Here is a 25072-nt window from a genome sequence, read left to right on the forward strand (position 1 = left end):
CAACTCCTGAAATTAAGTTTACTGTATAGCAACTATTAATTGCTATGTCAGTTGTCTGTAGAATAATGCTGTGAAATGTTCACTTCTATATGGGTTGGAGTCTGGGCAAGTCTGAGCCCCAGTATATTTTCCTGGAAGTCACTAGAACCAGATGTAAATCCTGAGTTCTCTAGAGAAATAGAGAAACAGAACCAATGCAATGTATATGGAGAGGGAGGGATAAAGAGTTGGCTGATATCATCGTGGGGGCTGGCAAGTTGAAACTTTGTAAGACAGACTGGAGACTTGGGTAAGAGTTGGTGATTTGAGTCTGAAGACAGTCCAGAGGCAGAATTCTTCCCTTTTCAGAGGACCTCCGTCTCTTCTCTTAAGGCCTTCAGCTGATTGAATGAAGTCCGCCCACATTATGGAGAGTAATCTGCTTTTCTTAAAGTCTTCTGATTTAAATGTCACTTATTTAAATACCTTTACAGAAAAATCTAGTGTTTGGTGTATGACTACGCAACTGGGTACGATGTCCTAGGGAGGCTGGCCAATAATAGGGTGTTGGGAAATGAAATCAAGTAACACAGTTGTCATCAAACCCCCATTTTCTAAGGAAAATTATTATAATCCACACAAATACAGTATTTTGCTTTTGAATCCCTCTTTATGGAATCTGGTTCTCAAATTGTCTTCATGCACAGTGTCATGCTTACCCTCACAAACACTTCCAGGAGGCAGGAAAGGAGGGTGAGTATTCCTTGCCACCTTTTACAGATGTGGAAAAAGAAACTCAGAGAAGTGACTTATCGGGGATACAGCTTGTCCTATGGTCTGTTCAGGCTGCTACAACAAAAATTCCATAGACTAGGTGGCTGAAATAACAGACATTTACTTCTCACAGTTCTGGATGCTGGGAAGTCCAAACCAAGGTGCTGGCAGATTCTGTGCCTGGGGAGAGACTGCTTCCTGATTCATAGATGGCTGTCTTTCACTGTGTGCTCACATGGCAGAAGAGATGAGAGAGTTCTCTGGGGCCTCTTTTATTACCATCATCTTGGGGATTAGGTTTCAAAGTGTAAATTTAAGGGGGGACACAAACATTCCATCCATAGCACAGCTAGTATTTGTGGGATCGGAACCTGAGCTGGACCCTGGTGTTCTCCTCTTCTGTCTGTCCAGCACATCACACTGTTTCTTTAGCTAGTTGACTAGTTGATTATAGGTACTGTACAGATTCAGAAAGGGTTAAATGTTGACCAAATTGTGGTCAAGGTTTATCCTTAAGGATGATCCTCACTCCAGAGCTCATACTGATACTTCTTTGTATTTGCTTCGTTAGCCTTATTGTGAATTGGCATTTATGATGAGGAATTGCTTGCCTTCCTCACCAGACTGTGAGATTTGCAAATGCGCACACAATGTCTGCCTTGCTTTTTGTGTCTGTAGTGCCTAGACAGAGCCAGGCAAATAACACTCACTAAATATTTGTTGAAACAACCTTGGCGTATTTGTTCCCTTGAATCAGCCATGGGCCTCTGAGACAGCAGCAAGTGGGGACTGGTGTTATTCCATGAAGATTATCCAGCCTTGCAACATGTACACATATCTGGAGCATTTTCACAGTAATAACCTAAACGTCACTGGCTTTTCTCATACTTTGTCCCTTAGGACTGCGACTTCCTGGAAAGTGCCCAAAACATTTCTGGAGATTATAGGGCATATGCCATGTATGATCCTGAGCATAATGAACTGGTCCACTTCCATGGGACAGTTATGCATTTTCCCCTTTTCCTCCCCTTGTCCCCTTTAAGTTGGGCACCACCATGCCCTTCCACTATGATTGTCTCCCATTACAGCTGGTGGGTGCCCCCAAGCTGTGCAGCCTCAGGTGTCCTCTTGTAGTGGGTGCTGACTTGGGAGGGCAATGGGAAATCCCCTCAGTGTATGCTGTGGTCTGAATGTTTTGTGTCCCCTCAAGGTCATATGTTGACACCTAATCCTTAGTGCAATTGTATCAAAAGATAGGGTCTCTGGGAGTGATTAGGTCATGAGGGCTTCACCCTCACAAATAGGATCTGTGCCCTTATTAAAGAGGCCAGAGGGAGCTTGTTTGCCTTTTTCACCATGGGAGAACATAGTGAGAAGGAGCCACCTATAAGGAACAGGCCCTCACCAGACACAGAATCTGCAGGCATTTTGATCTTGGACTTCTCAGCCTCTACACTATAAGCAATAAATTTCAGCTGTTTGCAGATCACTTGGTCTAAGGTACTTTTTTACAGTAGCCTGAATAGACCAAGACAGTGTGCCTTGACACCCCCAAATATTAGAGAGTTTTTAGGGAAACAGAGCTTTATTTTTTTGCCCCTCTGCCCCACAACTTTCTGTAGGATTCACGTGGGGGGTTGGATGTGTGGAGACAAAGCTAAGCACTGGGAACCACAGGTACTAAACAATCTCTTCCTTCCCATTGACCACTAAGGCATTATTTATTGCCTGTCACCCCGGGGTTGGCAAGCCAGACCCCTCTTGCTTTCAGGGTGAGCTTTCTCTGGGTGGTTTCTCAGTTCCTTATACAAATAGGCTTCTGGCAGATGTCCTCCCAGACATATCTGTTCAAAACCCAGAGCGTTCAAGCTGGGACCCTGTTTCATGTCACCTGAAGCATGCCATCTGGAAAAAAGGGGGAGGCAACAGGAAGTGTGCTGAGTCACCAGGGAAGCCACAATCAACAATTTCCCACAGGTCATTGACAAAGTGGATCTGGCACATGTAGGAAGTGGAACTGTGGTAACTAAATTTTATATATTTTATGGTTTGCAGAAATACTTTTCTATGTTCTGTCTTATTTGATACAGCCTTTAGAAAGGTTAAAAAAGTTTAACATTGCCCACAATGGCGCAGCTTGAGCTTTACAAGTTCAATGTCCCGTAGGCAGGACAGCTGTGTTTGGTGTAAATGCTCCCCCTCAACCAGCTGCCTTCTATCCTAGTAGTCTAGTACAATCCTGTGATACTTAGCTGAGAAACTATAACCATGCTGGGCGTCGTGGTAAACCACATGTGGATTTGGGCGGAGGGTGTTTCAGGGATGTGCAGCTTCTGGAAGCAAATTTTCTGACAAACTGCCCTCTTGGAACCAACTGGTGCAAATACCTTGGGCACCACAGTTCATAAAAAAAACTGTTGAAGGTGGCTAGAAGGGTTTAGCAGACCACAAATATAACTGAGCGTGCACTTTTGACCATGGTGTGCTGTGTGATGTCAATAGAGGAAGGGGCACTGGCGGTGGGGGCTAGGGGGATGGGGTTTGTACAGCATAGCCAGAAGGGCACTCGGGCAGGGTGCCCTGGAGTTCGAGCACTCGGGCTGGGTGCCCTGGGGTTTGAGCCCTAGCTCAGACCAGCTGTGTGGCACTGAACAAGCCCCTGCAGTCCTGCAAAGTTTAGCTTCCCAATCTAAAAATGGAGATAAATTGTCCAGTCTATCTCACAGGGTTGATAGGGCAGTCAAACTAAATAATGCATATAAAAGTATTTTGGAAAGTATTAAATGGCACACAGGTGCAAAGCATCATTCTCATGGTCCTTAATTCTTTCATCCTCCTAGACATATTTCCAAGTGTAAGTGGCTTTGGGATTGGAAGATAGTCCTATCTTTCTATCTTAGGTTCCCTGTGTCCTTCTCTTAACTGTGGCCTCAGAAAACTGCCCCAGGTAGTTGCATGTTAAACTTTGGCAGAATCAGTTTCCCGCCGGGCTGTAAGTGCTCTGCCCTGTATTGGTGTTGACCTTAGGAATCAGAAACATGTAACTTTAGTGAGGATGGATGCTTTCTGAACACTCACAAATAGCAACTTTTTCATACTCAGATTTGCTCTGTTCTATTTTTGCCCTCGGAACTTTACAAGTGTTGTATTCTGCCATGAAATAGGTTATAGAAGGAGGTTTAAAGTGAGGGAGACCATGATTCAGCTGCCAAGCCAAAAGTGAAATGTGTCCATGTGGATATAACAGATGTCAGTGGAAGAACGTTGTGCAGAATTGAAACACTTGCTCTCGGTGGTTTGAGAACAGACTGTCCTCTTGCGGGTGTCTCTGGTAGCCCATAATCAATACGTTTCCTTGAACCAAACAGCCTATCAAAGTATTATCTAATACATTTCCACTTTTATTTACTCGATGAGTAATTATCAAGTGCTTACTACATGCCAGAAACTGTGGCATTGATATGTTTCAAAACCCATAAAGATGCATCTAACTTATTTATATAGGATCTCCATCAGGCACTATCTTCTTTTAACCTTTCAGGAAAGGTTAAACTCTGACCAGAGGAATTCAGCATGTTTACAGAAAAATCAGGAATGGAACAGAATTCGACTGCTTTCCCCCTTGCTTTCCCATTCCCTGACAGCATGTTCCATTGGTACTTGAGTCTAGAGGCATCCAGAGGTATAAGAATAACAAAACACAACAAAGTTCGGGGTAACAAAGTGTTTTCATGCAGTGCCTCACCCCAGGGAGGTGGGCCAGCTAAAAGGATGTGATACAAACTGATATCCAGGGAACGGCAAAGAGGAGTAGCTGGCCCCGTCCATCATCTCTTACCATGACTCGCAGCCCTTGCTTAAGGAACTTAAAGTCTAGGCAGGTAAAGGGGCATCAAACTTAAAATGTACAGCTGCAACATACTAGATGGAAGCTGAGAACCCTGTATGTGGATCAGACAGACAGTCACCACTGGAGTTCAAGAGGGGGATAGGGCATTGGCCCCCAGAGAAGACGTCACAGATCAAACTTGAGCTGGACTTCCTTGAGGAGGAGTAGGATGGAGATGATACAGATTCAGCTTCAGGCAGGGAGAAATGAAAGGAAACATACTTTTTAACCAGTGTGTGTTAAGTGGAGGGTGGTTATGGGGAAGGGAGGGTGGCAGGGAAGGCTGAATGCATTTAAGACTGTCTCCAAGTTTCTCTACTTTAAGAGCATCTGGGTGCAGGGGCACATGGTCTATATTACTCAGGGCCCTAAGCTCACCTGGGAAGCTCCAGCCTCGCTTCAGCACCTTGCCGATAGAATGTCCCATAACACCTATCTGTCCTTGCAGATAAAAAGGCTGCCCCAAATCTAGGGATACCCTCGAAATCAGCAGGGGTGGTAGCAGTGGTTTTGGATACGATGGTGGGTTGGATATTTCCCTTTGTATTGGCCAAATACATGCACAGATGGCACCAGCACCATTGGGATCTCTGGAGATGGAGGTAGGTATTTCTTCAGTGACTCAGCACTTAGAACTGTCAGAGAGATAATAAGGGAAATGTGCCTCCTGCACTGCACAGCATGTGCTGGGTAATCTGTGAAATGATCTTTCCTTGAGGAGCGCCACCTTTTCCAGGTGATTGTTCACTTGGACATATTTGATTATAAGCCCCCAGAGTGTCAGGCACGGACCTCTCGTGGCAAGTTAGACCATCCCAGGTTCCCAGTGGGGGTCAGTGCAGTGAGTGGCAGGAGGAAAAGTTTTTGACCAAGACAGAGTGATACTTATCCAGGGCCAAATTGACCATGGCGATAGGCCTTGCTGGAAGGGATCTGTGGCAGGCTCCTGGCACTACTGGTCATTTCCCCAGTGGCCTGTTCAAGTTTTTCTTTGCATGTGACAGAGATTATGGCTGAGGAAACAGCCACACCAGGAGGCTAGCCTGCCCTGCAGAGGCCCAGGGACCTTCCTGATGCCATCTTTCTGGTACGACAGCTCAGCAGGCCTGTGTCAACAAGCCCTGCACGGTTTGGACAAGATATGAGTGACTAACGTTTTCCTCCAGAGCAGCAGGAATGGATGGGCCTGCTGGGAAGAGTCCCTTTGCTATAAACTACCTAAGATGTCTGTCTCCTGAATTGTACCAGTGGATCCCTTCTCTATATCTTGCTTGCTTTCCTTTAAAAAAAAAAAAGAAAAAAAAAGTCCTCAGCAGATGATGGGAGGGACTATGTGCTGAGTTTGTCCAGACTCTGAATAGCCCTTGGTCACTGAAGTGTGCAAAAACATGGCAACAATGCAGGTGCTATTGTCTGAAAATGTTTGCAAATGAAGGAGAGGAAACGGCAGTTATTCTGACAGTAAATGATATATAATACTAATATTGAAAGGAGTTTTTTTTTTTTGCATGTGTGGTCAGCGAATAGAATTTTTGGCAGTCATCTATCATTTAACTAGGTCTGTATACAGCACACTGGAGCCTGGTAAGTGCCTCTGGGTTTTTTTTATAGTCAGAGTTTTGGTGCCTAGGGGTCTGGACTGTGGACAGGCAAGACAGACCTGCTGGCAGGGAGTGGTCAGCTTACTCCCAGCTTGCCAGATTCATGGCTCTGACAAAAGAGAGTTATCAGTACCTCCAGACCTTCCTCCTGCAGCCTGCCTACCCACCCAGCTCATCTTCTGACCCTGCCTCAATGAGTCCATGCTCCCGGGCAGGTCAGATCACCTTCCACACTCAGTTTGGACATCAAGGAGACTGTGAGAATGACCACCAGCTTCTCTCCAGTCTAGCCAAAGGAGCTGAGAGATAACTGGCAGAATGGCCCACAGCTCTATCAGGTATCCAGCACTGTTCTGATGGAGAAGCAGTAAGAATGAACCTACCTTAGATCTCTTAATAGAGCTCATTCAGCACAGGAGAAAAATCCAACTAATCCAGATGACTGCATGAGCCCGAGGTCATTCACATGTAGCTTTGGTGGGTAATGAGAGGCACACGTCATATTCATGCTCTTGTCGTTCGGTGCCCTGCACCCCTCTCGGGTCCTCTCCAGACTCAGCCCTTCTGATTGCAGGGCAGACCCCAAAAGGAGGTCACCTTTTCATCTTGATTACCCCTACAACTGAAGACATTTGTCTCCATGGGTTTTTGGCAATAAATATTGTACAGCCAGTAGTTTAATTTTTTCATGGTATCAACCTGATATTAAAGCTCTGGAATCTGGGAAGAGCACAGCGAAGCTTACCTGACTAACTCCACAATTATATTTGAAATGGGTAATTGAGACAAAACTGAAAGTGTAGAATATATTCTTCCTATAATTGCAAAAGTTTGCTATAGCTAGCAAAAGGAAATACCAAATTAAGTCATAGTGTTGTAGGAGAAGGAAGCAAATATTTATTTTGTGTCTACTATGTGCCAAACACTTTATATGTTGTGAGTTTGCCCTCAGAAATCATATGCAGATGATTCTATTTTACGAGGGAAAGTTGAGGTTTAGGGTGGGTGAGCAGCATGCCAAGATGGAACAACGAAGGGGCCAAGGACCTGGGTTCAAATCAGGGCAGAGTTAAACCCTCGGCACATTTACATTTGGGTCAGATCATTCTTTGCGGTAGAGGCTGCATCCCTGGCCTCCACCCACTAGATGCCAGTAGCATTTCCCCCAGTTGTGATAACAGAAAATATCCACATGAGCAGACATTTGTCAAATGTCCTCTGAGGATCAAAATCAGACCCCCTATAGAGACCCATGGCTGTAGAGGCTTTATTTTTTCTGCCATCACACACTCGGAGGGAAATGTGGGGGTACCTTTAAGGATGCTATATGGATTACTTATGTTTCGATATTTTTTTCTTATCATGAAGATGATAAAAGCTGTTGTGGATCATTTAGAAAATAAAGATTGTTTATAATCTTACTACCTACAGATACCTACTTTCAACATTTGGCTATGTTTTCTTCCAGTCTGTTTTCTTTGCAAACATAGGTAGTTTTTAAAATCATACAGTAAATCTTTGACCATTATTTTTATACTTAATATGATATCAAGAGCCTATTCCTATATTATAACAAATCAGTGTCATTATTTTTAGTAGCCGTATTCTATTAAATGTGTATGCCCCAATTTACCCATCATTTTTCCAAATGTTGGCCATTTAGAGTTCTTCCAGTTTATCCCATCATAAACATGGCTTCAATGAACATATTTTGCATAAACTTTTGTGTACAGTGTTGATAAATTCTCTGGGGTATATGTTTCTATGAAAAGAAGAATGGCACGGTGGCTCACGCCTGTAATCCCAGCACTTTGGGAGGCCGAGGCGGGTGGATCACAAGGTCAAGAGATCGAGACCATCCTGGTCGACATGGTGAAACCCCGTCTCTACTAAAAATACAAAAAAAAAAAAAAAAATAGCTGGGCATGGTGGCACATGCCTGTAATCCCAGCTCCTCAGGAGGCTGAGGCAGAAGAATTGCCTGAACCCAGGAGGTAGAGGTTGTGGTGAGCCGAGATCGCGCCATTGCACTCCAGCCTGGGTAACAAGAGCGAAACTCTGTCTCAAAAAAAAAAAAAAAAAAAAAGAAAAAAGAATTGGGTCAAGCTCTGCACCTATTGTGTAGGCTCCGTTTCCTACATACTGTCAGGTTGCTTTCTGTGAGTTGGATTTACATGGCTGTGCTCTCTCATTCATTCGTGGGTGTCTTGTCTCATTTGCTAACTATGAGTATTACCTTTTTAGGCAAAAATGGCATCTCATTGTGTTTATTTGATTACCAATAAAACAGAACGTCTCTTTGTATTATATAGCTATTTGCTTTTCTTAGTCTCTGAGATGTTTGTTAATACAGTGCATTGCTTCTTTATTAGATCTCATTTGTATCTATCCACTTTAAGATTCGTTTCTTTCCATTTTCACACGTAGACTTAAAACTAAAGTTCTTTAAGCTGTTTGGCAGCGTAGAGGAAGATTGAGGCAAGAGTTTAGAGGAGAGATAAAAGGGAGTGCTTCCGTATAAATTGGAGATTACCTCAACTGGAATTAACTGAGATCTGAAGTTGAAGAAGAGGAAAGAATGGCGAGAGAGGAGGTAGGGCGGAGGTGTCCCGACAGGATTTCCTGTGATAGCCACCAGGTGGTGCCATCCGCCCGGGACGATCTGATGTCTCTCGTGCCAGGGAGCTAGAGCGCTGGGTCAAGTATTAAAGTGGTGGCAAGTGAGGTGGATGGAGTGCCATTCATACATGTAATTGGGCCTCTGTAATTAACCTGCCAATGATCATGAGTTGGTGCATGTGTGTTTGTGTGTCGTGCAGGGAGGATATTAGGGCTGTTAAAATATGTATATATATAGATGTATAATGTATATATGTGTATATATATACATATATATGAATGACAGCTCTATTGAGATCTAATTTACATATTGTATAATTCAACAATTTAAAGTATACAATTTAATGGTTTTTAGTATATTCACATAGTACAATCAATTTTAGATTTTTTTTATTGCCTCATAAAGAAACGCCATTCTCCTTAGCCATTACCTGCATCTCTACCCCCTTACTCCTTCCCTCAGTATCCTTTCCCCCAACCCTGGAAACCACTACTCTACTTTCTATGTTTGTGAATTTGCCTCTTCTGGACATTTCATATAAACGGAATCGTAGAATCGGTGGTCTTTTGTGGCTGTCACTGCTTGCCCTAACCAATGCTACGCCAGCTTGAGTTTGTGGCACGAGGCATCAGGGTAGCCACAAAGACTTACTGTTTTAAGTGATACAACATTTCCAGGCTCATTAGGACGGAGAAAACTACTTAGAACAGTAATATTCCTACCTTGTGGATCAGCAGAATCACCTGGGAAGCTTAAAATGAAAGATTCCTGGCCCCTAATCTCTCCAGGAATTCAAATATGGTAGTTCCAGGGACTCTGGGCTGCTTGGGAATTTTTTAGTGCCACCAGTGATTCTAATGACTGCCTAGCTGTACGTGTTGGGACTCGAGTTTTGAACAGAGACAAGAGAAGAAAATGGCATTTCCTTGCAGATGGGCTGTACCAGCTGCAGCTTCAAGTCCCGTGCCTCTTGTGGGAAAGGAACTATGCCCTCATCACTCGCCATGTCTACATCTGCAATGCTGGTTCAGGTCAGACTGTCATCTTTGACTCGGTATGACAACAGTGCATATTCGAAGGCCATCAAACCAGTGACATTAGCCTTATTTACTGTTGAGCTGGAAAATACCTGCAATGTGGTATAGTAACAAGAGCACTGAATCTGAATTCTGAAGCTCACCAGAGTGTTCCACTGACTAATCTCAGGGCTACCATAAGCACCCAGTGAGAGTGGCCATGAGAGGTGACACACTGCACAAGCTAGGGGACTGGAGTCATGGGACTTTAGAGAATGTCTTGTCCACCTGCCTCATTTCATAGTAGAGAAAATGAGGCCCTGAGAGGTAAAGTTCTTCATTGAAGGTCATACACCAACTATTAGTAGGGCAGCCAGCACCAGGTGTCCAAGCCTTTGCCTCCTTCCGTTTCTCACTGTGCCTTCCTTCCCCACATTATTCTCTTTTGGGATCTGAGGAATTGTATTTAATCACCTTTCATTTTCTGAAATGAGGAAACCCAGGCCTCATTCGTCCATGGCTAAACGCTAATTGATTTATGTTTGCTCTGCATGACTACGAGTCAAAATAATGACAGATGAAAAATGCAAGATGGCATTTGTACACAGCTTTTAAGAGGAATCCACAACAGATTCAAGTTTTGTGAGGTCTGAAACTCATGCAGTTTGGACACTTTTTTAAAGAATAATAACACACAATTGCAAAGGAAAAGTTGGGTTCCAGGCCTTGGAAGCAGTCTGCACAAATAAGGGGCCCTCCTTCACTTCACTACAATTCTACCTCCAGGAACAATAATAACTTTGAGATCCCTAGTCATGTGTGTGCTGCTACGTTCTTCTGTGTGTGTAAATAGCATGTGTCCTGCTAAGTCACCTCCACTCATAAAATGGAGGCCAATCTGTCAACAAATACGTATTGAACATCTGTTCAATAAATAAGGAATACTGAAGGGAACCAAGAGAGGAAAATAAGCTACCGTCTCTAACTCAGGAGATGAGGCACAAAGGCAGAAAGGAGGACCTCCCTCCCTACTGTGGTCTGGGCCAGGGTGCCTACGGGAGCCCAGCCTCTAGAGGTCTCCAGCTTTGGTGTCAGAGACTCTTCCTCTCATAGTCATTCTTCTCCCTCTGTCTATCAAATGGGGAGGTGGATGTTGACATGAGTCAAACCCTTTGAGGTTTTTGGATGAAAAACTTTTCAAGATTTACATGACATTCTTGTTGTTGTGCCTACCCAAAAAAAAGTCTCATCTCAAATCACTGCCTTTAAATAAATTAAAAGTGCATTTATCCATATCAGGGCCACATTCCCCTAAAATGTACCTAATAGCACTGAAACAATTAGAATCACATAAGTATCCTGAATAATCCATGCCTCTTCTCAAGAAATTTTTTTCTATTTTCATTTTTGTGAAACAACTTCTTTGTCCAGTGTGTTTATTCAACTGATCACATCAGCATTAGGTTCTGGTTTGGGGTGTTTTTTGTTTGTTTGTTTTAAGCCTAGTTTCTGACTGTTTCTGAAAGATACAACATAGACATAGGCCAGGAGGGAAACTAGATTTAGGGTGTTCTCATTAAAATCATTTTATTTCATTTTTTATTGTTAGGTTTACATTATTGAATTCCTGTCGAGAAGAGAGGGGTTAGAGCTGTGAAGAAGTCATAAGTCCCTTTAGGTAAAATCAAGTACTATTTGTCTCTAATCAAAATTGCCCTTTCCTTTGATGGGAGAAATGACGGGGCCTCCGCATCACCCGGAGTTCATTTTGTTTTTCATGGCAGTTTCACTGTCTTTGGGAAGTGAGCTTTTTGAAATGTTAAAGACAAGGGGCGTGAAAACCTTGGCAGGTTTGCATCATCTCCTTCGAGTGCAGAATGGAGGACCCCAGAGCTGGCAGTTTGAGGAATGGCTGGTGACTTCTGATGTCACAGATAGAGCTGTCACTCGTGTCTCCCCCTGTTTTGAATCATGGATCTCAAACATCCTCAAAAGCTCTTCCCTGGTAATTTCAAAACTCTGAACAAATCATTCCTAAGAAAAAAATAAACAAAAATGCAGAGGAACAAAAGGATATTTAGGATATGGTTCTAATTAAAATTTTTAAGTTTTCCTTTTCAAAATCCGGTCTGAGCTATTAAATATGAAAAAACAAACTTCTGAATAGGAAAGCAATAAAGGCCATTACCCTTAGAGATTTTTAATCTTATAATAAACAAATAGGTCTTCTTTTCCCTGAGTGTTTCTTCTTATCAACACAAGGGAGCTGAGTGGTGGCTACAGCTCTACAATACTGAACTTGGCTGCCTACTGAATTCAGCATACATACGTAGGGGTATGTTACATAAGATGCACGTACAGAGTCTATTTCTACTAGCCTGTGAACAAGTAAACATACCTGCTGTTCTGAAGCTTCTAGTAAATGAACTACAAAAGAAACACATCTACTGAGCGCTCCCACACTGGCCGAGGTATGTTGGAATCATCTGTATGCTTGCCTGTGGCATAGTTAACCTCGTGACTATCCAGTTTGCCAATTACCCAGGCCCATTTAGCTCTGCTCCCTCTCAGTGAGCCCTTTGGCTATTTCTCTGTTCACTGGCACCTAAAGTCAAGAAGAAAGAAACGAACATTTGTTAAGTGCTATGTTTGTACCAGTTAATCTTCTCAATGAAGTATTATTATCACCCCTGTTTTACAGAGAAGGAAACTAATATTCAAAGAGATAAGATAACTTGTTCAGGATCACATATGTTTTTAAGTATAGAGCTCATGCATTATAAAGTGACCACCCCAGCTAACATTTATTAAGCACAGTATTTGCCAGAATTCTTACAAAATGTCTTACAAGGGCTATTTTATTTTATCCTCATACCAACTGCTTAAAGATGGTATTACTTAAGTATTCTTGTTTTACAGATGAGGTCATACAGCTAGTATGACGGAGCCAGTGTTCAAACTCAGGCATCTGGATTGCAGCCTGCACTTCTGACCACCATGCCTAACCTCCCCTATACGCCTGCTCTGCCTGATTTGGTATTCACCAGGCCCACGAGGCTGCCAAACACCTAAAATATGGCTGGCTCGAGTTGTGATATGCTCTAAGTATAAACTACACACCTTATTACATGTTGAAATGGTAATTTGGTTATATTGGGCTAAAAAATTATTAAATTTAATTTCACTATTTCTTTTTACTTTTTGAAGTGAGAAGACTAGACAATTTAAAATTACAAATGTAGTTCACGTTCTATTTCTGTAGAACAGCACTGCTGTATACAATTTTAAAATATATAAAGGGGAACTGGAATTGACTCAGACCAACATGACTTTTCATCAGTAGTTCTAGTTAAAAATTGGGTTGGAGTGGGTGAATGGGAAGGTTGAAGCCGTTTTTTAAGAGAAGTCTGGTGTTTTCATTATTTGAGTTACGTGTGCTTTCCTCAAGCCTTTTACTGTGTGTAAGAGAGTTGCCATTTTTAAGGGTCAAAAGAATCCTGTGAGTATATCTCCAGTGTCTCTGTGGAGTGCTTCAGCTGTCTGAGTGTATTGCCAGAGGCCTCTCTTCCGGACTTTAAGGCACTAATTGCTCACCACTCTTCTACACAGCTTTCTGGCCACGTTTGAGTCTGTCTCTTCTAACATAACATTGAGTTCTGGCTCCAGGTATGGTTCCTGGCACAAAGCTGATAGTAAGTCGTGAGTGCTTTTTTGTTTGGTTTTGTTGTAGTTTTATTCTTTTTTTTTTTTTTGAGATGAAGTGTCATTCTGTCGCCCAGGCTGGATGGAGTGCAGCGGCACAATCTTGGCTCCCTGCAACCTCCGCCTCCCAGATTCAAATGATTCTCCTGCCTCAGCCTCCTGTGTAGCTGGGACTAAAGACGCCCACCACCACGCCTGGATAATTTTTTTGTATTTTTATTACAGATGGGGTTTCACCGTGTTGGCCAGGCTGGTCTTAAACTCTTGAGACCAAGTGATCTCAAGTGATCTGCCTGCTTCGGCCTCCCAAAGTGCTAGGATTACAGGCATGAGCCATCGCACCTGCTTTATTCTTAATACCTATTGCCAGGCAGAGGTGGCATGGATAAAGAGAGAAATTGGGAATATTTGTATGAGATGGGAAACCATAGGCCAGGAAAATATTACCAAAGGGTTGTACAGGATTTAGTCTGAGCACCACCCTCTCCCCAACACATACACTACATGCCCTCCCTTCCTGAGGCTAGAATTAATCCCCACCCTCCCCCAAAACAGTAATAACTACTAGGGACTCAGAAACAGAAAAGAATTTTCTACAATGAGATTACTGTCTGAAACAAATGTTTATTCTAGTCATTTATAAAGAACACTTAGGGATTTATAGCAGCTTATGATAGAAGAAGTAGGGGACTGGTGAATTGATGCAGGTACAAATCTGTAAGGCCAAGTGAGAATCACATTCCTTGTCATGACCCAAAAGGCCTTTCCAAATGGAAGTCTCCTCATTTTAGTCTACAGACATATGGAGAGAGGTGACATGATGGACTAATTACATTCCCAAGCTATGTACCCCCAATCTTACTAGGGCCATCACCCTGGCCAGTGCAAAACCAGACCAGCTGAAGGAAAGGGCTCTGAATGAGCACAGCGCTGCCAGGCCCTGCCACTCCCACCTCATCCCATCCAGAATGGGCCCAACACAGTTCCTGCTATCCCTTATTCATACCTCTTCACCCATACATGACCTGCTTCCCTGTGAAGTGACCTGCTTCCCTGTGAAGCCCAGGCTGACTGGAAGGTGAGCCTCAACAGAAACCATCAAAGAGCTTTGGGTCTGGGGTGGAGGGTCACTTCCACTATCACAGTGTCTTGGTGCCGATGTCATCTGTCATTGCTTCTCTCTTCCCTAAGCTCCTGCAGATCTCTTTACTTGTTTCTTTCATGTTGGAAGCTACTCCTTGGATACTGGATCACTAATTATAAACGTCCTGTGCATTTACCTGGCTCTGTTTTGGCCCCTGTTGTCTTTGTTTCTGCCTGCAGGATTGTCATTGCCATTGCCCCTTTTCCTTACCTAAGAACCTGGCATACCGTGTTTATCCTTTGAGCTGGCACACCAGGAGTAGGGAGGGGCCTGGAATTCCTGTTGGTGAAGTCACTACTTTAAAAGAATTATCCCAGAAATCCTTTAAGTTGCAAACATATCATACAGGAGCAGAATACCACATGCTAATTAGCACTCGTTACCATGTTAGCAGAGAAGCCTACCCAAAGGAATGATACAGAGGACCTGTTACATCATTGAGAACAGGGAAGTGGGGCTCAGGTTCTGGACAAATGATGTCATCAGTAAGTATAGTTTCAGAAAGGAAGATTGGAGGCAGTAGGCTTGTATATGGAACCAGATGCTAGAGAGCCAAAATCCATACTTTTACTTTTTCACAGTTTTGTGTCCATATCCTCACCTAATCCCATCCATCACCACAATTCTGTATCCCATTATTTTTCAATCATAACTGATACCTCAACTTAAGCTTCAGTCTGACTCCCAGCTAAGCCATATATTTTCAGCAAGAATTATCAAACAGTTTTTAAAGGACACACATGAACCTTAACCTTAGTATAGAGACATGCTTAGCCGCCATACAAATTGCCAAGTTGGGACTTCATTTCAGGCAGCAAATCAAAGTTAGATGAAGGAGCTAAAAGTGCTATTGCAAATTACCTATTCTAAATGTCTTTTTCAAAACCTGTTAAATTCACAGCTCTCCTAAAAATGCTTCATGTCCAAATTATTTGATTTGGGGGTTTTGTGTGTATGTGGTAGAGAGGGTTGGGGTTTGTGGCCGCTACAGAAAAACTAGTTAAATTCATAGGATAAAATGTGAACTTTTGCAAATGAGTAAACAGCCAAAACAAACACCACTTCAGAAAAAAAAAAAAATACACATTTTCTCCTTTTGAAAAGCAAGCAATGGTTAAGCAAAATACCTTAAAAGTGAACTAAAAAGCTTTTCTAAAATAAACAACTCCACTTGTGATCCTAAATTGGGACCACATGTAGATGTGAAAGCTACAAATGCAGTGCACAGAGAATTCACGTCTCTGCCTTCACTGTTTGCGTGCCTGTGAGTAGATGATGATAATGCTGCCTTTGGTCCCCAAGGAGCTTGAGTTTTTCAGATCCCAGTATGAGGGGAAAGGCAGAAGAAGAAAGAATAGGAATGAAAACAAATGCCTTTCAAGACAAAATATCCGAATGGGTTTCATTTTGCTTATCTGCCAACAGGCTCAACCCAATTTAGATCTCTCCTACAAGGCCAGGCTAATGCCAGCCAGGGTGTCTGGCCTTGCTGGCTATGTGGGGCAGTCCCTGTGAGGGACCAGGCTCGAATTCAGAGCAGAAGGATCACTCCAGCAAACTGCCTGGGCCAGCCCTCTGCCCTGAGGCAAGTCAATGAATAAGCCAATTCAGCACAGATAGAATCATTCCTTTGTTTTTCTCAATTACCAAATGCTGTGTGCTTTGGGGGTCACTTGTCCTGTGAGTTTAGAGAATGTGGATATTGCAACATAAACCCTCACCATTCTAAACAGCTTAAACTAAATTCTGTTCCCAGGGAGGAGAGCTGAGGTGATAATATCCATCTCTAAGTGTAAACTATCGTGTGTTCCTTTTCTCATTCCAGGAGACACATTTCTCGGCTAGTGCTCATGGTCTCTTCCATCAGGCACAAACATCAGATATGTGTTGATGTGGACATATTTTGTCCCGTATTGGAGGGCAAGCTCCTTGAGAGAAGGGATTATGCTGCCTGGATTTGTAACTTTGTTAGGCAAAGCAGGACTGTATTTAGTTTTGAATTGATATGAAGGCACTAATGTTAGTAAAAAGCTCAAATGTTCTGAGCCCTGTTGCTCAATACCTCAAATACAGGACCATGATCACCGGAATGAAAAATATGTAGCATCATTAATTTCGAACCTGTTAATTGTGCTATTAGGAAATATTGACTAGACAGTAAAAGCAACTGGCATTCACCAAGTGCTTATTACACACCAGGTACTGAGGTAACATTTTATATACAGTATCTGATTTGATCCTCCCACACGCATGTTATCCCCAGGTTAAAGGGGAGAAACAGGTCCAGTGAGACTGAAAGGGTATGAGAAACCCAAGTGTGTGGCAGAAGGTGGACTTGCATGCAGGGCCCTAACAACAGGAAGCTATCAAAGGCCCTTTGTATAAAAGTGCCCTCGTTTCTGTGGGTCCTCAGTAAATGAAAATAGTTGCTTTTCATAAATAGGTCTGAATGTTAGAACTAATTTCTCACCAGAAGTCAAGGCCAAAAGGTCTTAATACATAGAGTGAATCTGGGGAAAGGATGTGAGGAAATGACTCCGTTCTTGTCTTGTGTCTCCCTTCAATTACTTGGGTTGCAGGAAGCAGAAACATCAGGGGCAGACATCCAAAATTTTAGGTTCCACCCTCATGTTGGCCATTTCTTTCAGGCTCCTTTTCCCCAGTCATAAGGGCCAATCTGTTTGTCCCTCTCCTGCTCTTTCTCCTTGCCTGCATCGTCTTTCCACTGGGGACACTAACTGTGGTGAAATTGCCTGAGTGCTGACTGAGAAGGAGAATCCCAAGCGCAGATGATATAGAAGCTGACTGATGAGTCCTCTCGTTGTGGACAAGTGACTGCACAAGGTAAAGCGTGTATGTGTTTACCTCAAGTTGTGGGGAAAAAAAAAACACTTTTGTGGCAAGTTGGACCTTAGGAAGGAGATTTCTGGGTGTCGGGGCTTCTCTCAGCCCCCAGAGCCTGGTGCCTGTGGCCGGTGTCACCTCCGGGAGTCCCAGGCTGTTCTGTGGCCTCCAGAAGGAGCCCGTGCCCTCCTCGTCCACCTCGCCCTCCTCGTCCACTCCACTTTGCCTTCCCTTGGCGTGGGGAGACCTGCCGCCTCTCTACCTTCTCTCTCTGCCCTCCTCAGGCTCTCCGCTGCACCTTCAGCTCTGTCAGAGTCTGAGGGGAAACCAGAGGAGGCCAGGCGCTGTGTGGAGTGCCAGACCACTCCCGGACCGCTGACAAAAGGAAAACTGGTCGTCGCTTTCTGAATGATGTATCGAGACCGCAGTGTATTTTTAGCATCTGCTGTTTGTGGTAACATGAGTGAAAACTGCTGGACCCGTTCCCTTCAGCTGAATGGCTGGTATTCAGGGGAGAGTGCCCACTCCCTGCCAGACGCTCCTCACGGAACTCCCTTTTTACAAGGTGGGCGACTGGCTCCCTGGCACCAGACTGCCCCGCCTCAATTCTCCTTTATTGCCCAGCACCAGTGCCCCGTTGCGTGAGAACCCAGGGCTGCAGGCAGGGTGAGGGTGCGGATGCGACGCCACTGGCTGCGGGCTTGTCTGGCTGTTCCCAAGTTATGTGGCAGAGTCTGCAGGGCAGGGGCTGTCTGGATGTTCCAAACCTCGGCATGAGGTGGGCACTCAGGTGGGAAGGAACCATGGTGGCGAGGCCGACAGGTGGCGTCCCGTCTCACAGCCATTCTGCCGGTGCCTGGCTCTGCAGTGGTCACTGACACTGGGGGTCCCCTGAGTGACCTGGAAACTATGAGAGACCTCAGCTTCCCTGACAGGCCGTTCTATTAACTGTGGCTCTGGAGCTCCAGCTCATCTTTGGAAGATGGAAACCCACGGGAAAGGGTATGAATGGACACAGCCAAGGCCTCGTGAGGGCTGTCCCAGTGCCACTATAGAGCGGACACAGGGCTGGAATCCAAAATAGCCCTAACTTGTTGAGTGGCTTTAGGCAAGAAACTTTCTCCCAGGACTCACTTTCTCATTTAGCATTATGCATAGTGATTCTTGTCCTAGTGACCTCACTAGGATGTTTTAAATAAGGATATAAAAGCACTTTGAAACTGTTGAAACCATAACATTATCAAAAAAAAAAAGGAAAAGAGGAAGTACCCAGGTCCCATTTATGTTTTTAATTTCTGACCAACCTTAACGTTCATCGGAACTGCCTCCGCTGGCCCCAGCCAGGAGAGATCTTGCATGGTAGTGGACAGCATCGGGCTATGCAAAGGACCTCGCTTATACCGTGAGAACTCACTTTCAAGGGAGGAGTTTACCTCTAATTCCCACAGAATTAGTGGGAATGAGAAATGGGGTAGCAGGATCCTTTTCTTGCAGAGTGTGAGCAAGTGCCTCTGTAGAGTAAAACCTTAAGTAAAAGGACTACAACTGCAGTGACAGCTCCTTTCTCTGAAACTGCACTTTCAAGAAGGTTCTTAGCAGCCACACTGGATGTCACAAATTCCATAAAGCAAGATTGGCTTAGGTGCTCTCCCAGAGCTAATTTAATTTCATTTAATATATAATTCTAATCAACCTGGCTCTCTCATTTTCTAGCCCCTTGCTACTGAAAGTGTGGCTCATGGACCAGCAGCATCTGCACTATCTGGGAACTTGTGAGGAATGCAGAACCTCAGGCCCCACCCTTCACCTTGCATCAGAATCAACATTTGGATAAGATCCCCGTGCCTGTGTGTGTGTGTGTGCGTGTGTGTGTGTATGTGTATGTGTGTGTGTGTGTGCGCGTGTGTTGTGGCGGGCAGGGTTAAATTAGAAGAGACGCGCAGGGTCTAGGTGCACTCTCAAGTTATTGTATTTCATCATGGAAAGAATTTGGGATGACTAGAATTAATAGCTTAGAAGGAGTGAGGTGACAAAGAACATTAAAAACTATTGCATCTGGGACCGTTTAATATAGTTTTATATACGAATGCCCTTTAACACTCTGAGAATACACTGTTAAACAACACTGTATAGTCACTGATATTCTCAGTAATACAGGCAAAGTCATATTCCCAAGCTGCTGTTTAAAATATTTACCTAATATTTGTAGTGGAACATTTTCCTTTAAAATGGTTAAATAAATCTGGATCCTAAAGCGGATGCTTCAGCGATCTGAATACTACATGAAACACCGCAGTCTCCAGTGAAGAGATAAGTGAGATGTTATTATAATCAGAAACCTCAGTTAATTCAGATTGTTTTATGCACAACGTTTTGGAGAGTCAAAGGACATCAAGATAAGATGTGATAACAGAGATTTACTCTAAAACTAAACAATGAAAAAAACCCAAGCAGTGCAACCAAAAGGCCATGACTGTTCAGAGCCAAAAAAATTTTGGGGGTCTGAAGGTATTCAATTTTCATATTTCTGTTTACTAGATACTAACAACTGACCTTCAAAATCATGGAGACAGGAAAATGGATTTGAAACCCAAGGGAGTTTTTAAGTAACCAGACAAGTCAGTGTGCCCTGTTCTGGACAAACGAGCATTGGAGTTGCTAGACTCCAGCTGGAGGTCCTTAGGGACGCTGCTCAGGGCTCTGTTGACACCTAACAAGACCATGGGTGGCAAAGCTTGGAGCTGAGGTTGATCAGATTGCCAAGGCCAGGGAGAGACTGCAACCAACCAGGTCAGCTTCCCAGCTGAATTGCCAACGTCAAAGAGATACATGCAGGAGGAAGAATGGGAGGCACATAGCAGAGGTTGGGAATGCAGAGAAGAGCAGGATGCTGTCGAAAGATTGGAAGATTTTTATGCAGGGGTCCAGCACAGGCCAAGAAGAAGATTGAAGGGCTCTGACTCAAATAAGACCAACTCTCTTTATTTCTCACTCCCTGGACAATTATAACTGAGTGCAACTTTATTGCCATGGCAATACAAAGAAAGTCTACCAATGATTTGATATCTAGAGCTTGGAAATAAACAGCTGCATGGTACCAATTTTATTATATAAAGCAACGTTTATATAAACACAACTGGGCTTAAAACTCATTTGGCAAGAATTAAATATTTTCCATTTATTCTAGAGACATTTGTAGAGTGCCATGACTGTGGTGGAAACATAAATAAAGCATCATCACAGGACAGGATTAATTAATTGCCCGATACAATTTTAAAGCTGTAAGTGAAAGATCCTATCTTTATTAATGGCATTCTTTTCTCAAATCAGCAGATTTTGAAACCTCACAAACTTTTGACTCATCTCTCCTGTGCACTGCTAGAAATCTTATTTGACTCATGTTGCAGCCACTCTAATTCCAGTCCTTGTCACTTCACTCCTGAGTTTCAGCAACAGTCTTAGAGCAGAACTTCTCTCCAACCTAGCTAGCTTTGTACAGTGGTCTGTTTTCTATACTGTAATATATTATGTTAGGAATATATCTTATTATATAATATACTACTGGCTTATTGTGTTAGTCTTGTATAACCAACTAGAATGAAGAACCAACTGGAGAATAGGAACTATGCCTTTCGCATTTATATCTTCTATGGCACCTAACATAATTATTGGTACACAGTATGTTGCTACAGGAAGTCTTCCGTGACCTAGATCTGGGCTAGATACTTCTCTACACAGCTGTGACACACTGCTGTATCCCAGTTACATTATAACTGCATTACAACTGCCTGTATTATGTTTGTTTCTTTTTGTTTCTCTATAGACTATGGGAGCAGAGCCTATATTTTTTTTCTGGTTCATCATTGACTCTCTAGTACCTAGTCCAGGTTTCGATTATATGTTATGTGCTCAATAAATATTTTTAGATTGATCGATTTATTGTTGGTTGTTACTGCAGTAAGACAGTTAAGAAGGCTGGGATGAACAGACCACATGGCATCCATAGCATCATATTATTTTGTTTGACTTGGCTTTAGGTACAATAGATCAACATAACCTAAATATTATACTGATCTAGATAACTAGCATTTGGTTATATTTGCAACTGTATAATGCTAAAATTATTATATTTTCTATACCTGTTTAATTGTCTAAAATTCTAGGTCATGGAGTGGAAAGGACAGCATTTTCTACTTCTGCATATCTCCCTCAGTTCCTACCTCAGTGAGTGTTTCTTGATTTGACGTCGTTAAATGCAGTTTAAAAAGAGTCTGTGTTCTAATGTATCTGCGTAGTGCTAAACATCTGTTGCTTCCTAACAAGTGCTGCATTCATTTTAATGGCACTGGTGCACAGAGGTAAACAGAGCCTTGGCAGGCCTTCCATAAGGGAAACTGTGTTTGCTTCCTTCATTAATTACTAATGGAGCTTAAGACATGCATTTTGCCTTGAGCCAAGTTGGATAATTCCTGGCACTTAATGCTAGGGTGCTTTCAAAAGTCAAGACATGTATTGACACACCAGAGAGCCTGCCCTATAGCAAGCACAGTGGGGGCTATAGTGCCAAGATTATATAAAGCTTCAAATATATCAATACCAAGTGTACTGATGTGTCTGTTTAACCTTTGCAGCTATTGGGTTAGTGTGGAATAATATGTATCCCTACAAAATCTCTGAAGGTAGCTATCGCAAATGAAATGGATGAATCATCAGAAAGATACAGAAAGGTTAAAAATAAAAGGATAGTCAAAGATTCACCAATTAAACACAAATCAACAGAGTGAGAGTGGCAAGCTAATAAAAGAAATACAAACCAACCTATGATTTATCAGTTTATATTTAGCAGCCAGATACCAACACAATTAAAATGAAACATTTATACCCTTGGATATGCCAACTAGCATAGCATCGAAATGATAAAAGTTAAAAACAGTAAGAAATAAGAGAATGACAATCACTTATTGATAGTAGTAGATTTTAACATATAGCCATCAGGTTATGATAGGCTAAAGATGTAAAATATGAATATGGATATAAAATAACTTAAATGTTAATAAATTGGCTATTGTTAGATGTTTATGGGTTATGTAAAATACTTTATATAAATATTCACATGGAAAATTTCCAAAAATAATGATATGGTAGTTTGCAAAAGAAATACCATTTTTTGTAAATGCAGAAACTTTATATAGTTTCTCTCATTACAAAGCAGTGACCTAGATTTGGGCTAGATACGTCTCATTATTCTCATCACAAACCACTCTCAACACAAAGCAATGAAATATAAGTGTAAACAAAACAAACACCACTCGATGTCTGAATTTGGAGGCTAGAGGAATTAGCAGAGGTACGATTGTCCTTTTAAGGTTAAACGTTAATCAATACAGCACACAAAGATAGAATGATGCAGTGTCATTTCAGAGAGACAATATGATTCCCAGGACACTAAGGTCTAGTCATGATTCTACTAAATATATTAACATTTCCAAGGGGAAAAAATGTGTCAATCCAATGAAGAGCTGGTTCAGCCTCAAGTGCCAGTGTTCATCCAGGGACAAGGGAGCCTCATCCAACTGAACTTAAATAATCCAACCTGTTGGCAAGATCCTCCCTCTTGAGAAGATGGAAGCATGGCATTATTTTTGCCTGATTTGGCTCAAATTTCATGCCCACCAAGGCATCTTTTGATTGTAAACCAGCCTCTCCTGTATAGGACTGCGTACACTGTGATTGTGCATTAAGGGAACTCTGAGTGTGGGGCTCCTATGTCCCCAGGGAGTTGATAAATATGAAATCCTTCTAAGAAATGGTCTGCTCTGGTGCTGGAAGAGGAAGCTTCATGAGCCTTATAGAATGTTAAGGCTAAAAGAAAAGTAAGTCCAGAAATGAACGTGCATTGGTATGTGTAGTAAAACAAGCTATGCAGGATAAGTTGTTCTTATTCACTGCTGTGCTCTGAGTAGGTTTTGGTATGTACAAGACACTTAAGTATTTGTTAAAGACATGAAGCAAAGTAGGAAAGGACAGGATTATTTAACAAATGCTCGTGGGATAATTGGATAACAATTTCACATACACTAAAATAAATAACATGGATTAAGGAGTTAACTTGCAAATAGAAAAATTAAAAGAATTATCCAAATGTCAGTAGTACTTCTGAAGGGGCAACAATTTTGTGCGTTTAGAAGGATAAGAAGAAATCACAAAGGAGAATAAAAATGACAAATCTGACTACATAAACATAAAAAATGTATGCTAGCAAAACACTATAATAATAACCAGAATTCAAAGTCAGACAACATGGGAAAATATTTGCAGAAAATGTGACAGCCAAAGGCCATGTATCTTTATTATGTAAAATGTTCATACAAATTGATAAGAGAAACATTGAAATTCCAAGAGCATAAACAAACAGCTCACAAAAATGAAATTAAAAATAGTAAACACATGGGAAGATATTTGACCAAGTTGGTAATAAAAGACATTCAAAATAAAACAGTAATTTTTAAAAAATTTGAATTAGCAAAGAAAATATAAAAATTAATTTTATAAAATGCAATGCTGGTGAGAATGTTGCAAAAGTGGTACTTCATATTTTGCTGGTGATGGTTTACAAATTGGTAACTCCTTTTTGGAAAACAGTATGGCAATACAACATCAAGAGACTTTAAATGTTTTATAGCCTTTGACCCAGTAATTTGTGTTCTGGGAATTTATCCTGAGGAAAATAAATCCAAAATATGGGAAACATTAAGTGTCTAAAATGAATTGGGAAACACTAAATGTCTCACCATAGGGAGTGGTTAATATGTTGTGGTACAGCTATTGGACTAAACACTACATAGCCATTTATAATCACAGGAATAGAGACCATGCAGCCAAATGGAAAGATGCTTGTGCTTTAGTATTAAATAAAAAGGAATAGATACTTTGTATAAAAAGATACATAGCAAAGATTGGAGTAAATACACCAAATTTTAAGTGGTTGAGCTAAAATAGCAAGACAGCCGTGACTTTTTTCTTTATCTTTTGTCATAATGTGCTTTCAGCCTGTCTAGCCAGGTGGCAGTTGCCTTCCTTTCTTGTCCCCAGTCCTGCCCAAGCTCCATGCCCAGCTTCCAGCCCTACCCATCTGTGTCGGTGTCATTCAAGTTCCAGTTTTTCCAAGAAGCCCTCCCATCCCATCAGCCCATCAGCTAAATGGAACTCTCCCTTTCCCATGTGCTTTTTGTTTTTCTTTTTTTGTGTGTGTGACAGTCTCACTCTCTCACCCAGGCTGGAGTGCAGTGATGCCATCTTGACTCACTGCAACCTCCACCTCCCAGGTTCAAGTGATTCTCCCGCTTCAGCCTCCTGAGTAGCTGGGATTACAGGCACCCGCCACAATGCCCAGCTAGTTTTTTTTTTTTTTTGGTGTATATATATACATATATATATATATACTTTTTTTTAGTAGAGACGGGGTTTTGTTATGTTGGCCAGACTGGTCTTGCACTCCTGACA

At 42.3% G+C, this 25072-nt stretch overlaps 1 protein-coding gene across 2 annotated transcripts in view; it reads left to right on the forward strand.

Annotated features, from left to right (window-relative positions):
- Nucleotides 1–25072, forward strand: part of SCG5 (secretogranin V) — a 51921-nt gene that overhangs the window by 10851 nt on the left and 15998 nt on the right. The window lies entirely within an intron of this gene.

Source organism: Callithrix jacchus, chromosome 8 (genome assembly GCF_049354715.1).
Source record: "Callithrix jacchus isolate 240 chromosome 8, calJac240_pri, whole genome shotgun sequence".
Lineage (NCBI taxonomy): Eukaryota > Metazoa > Chordata > Mammalia > Primates > Cebidae > Callithrix > Callithrix jacchus.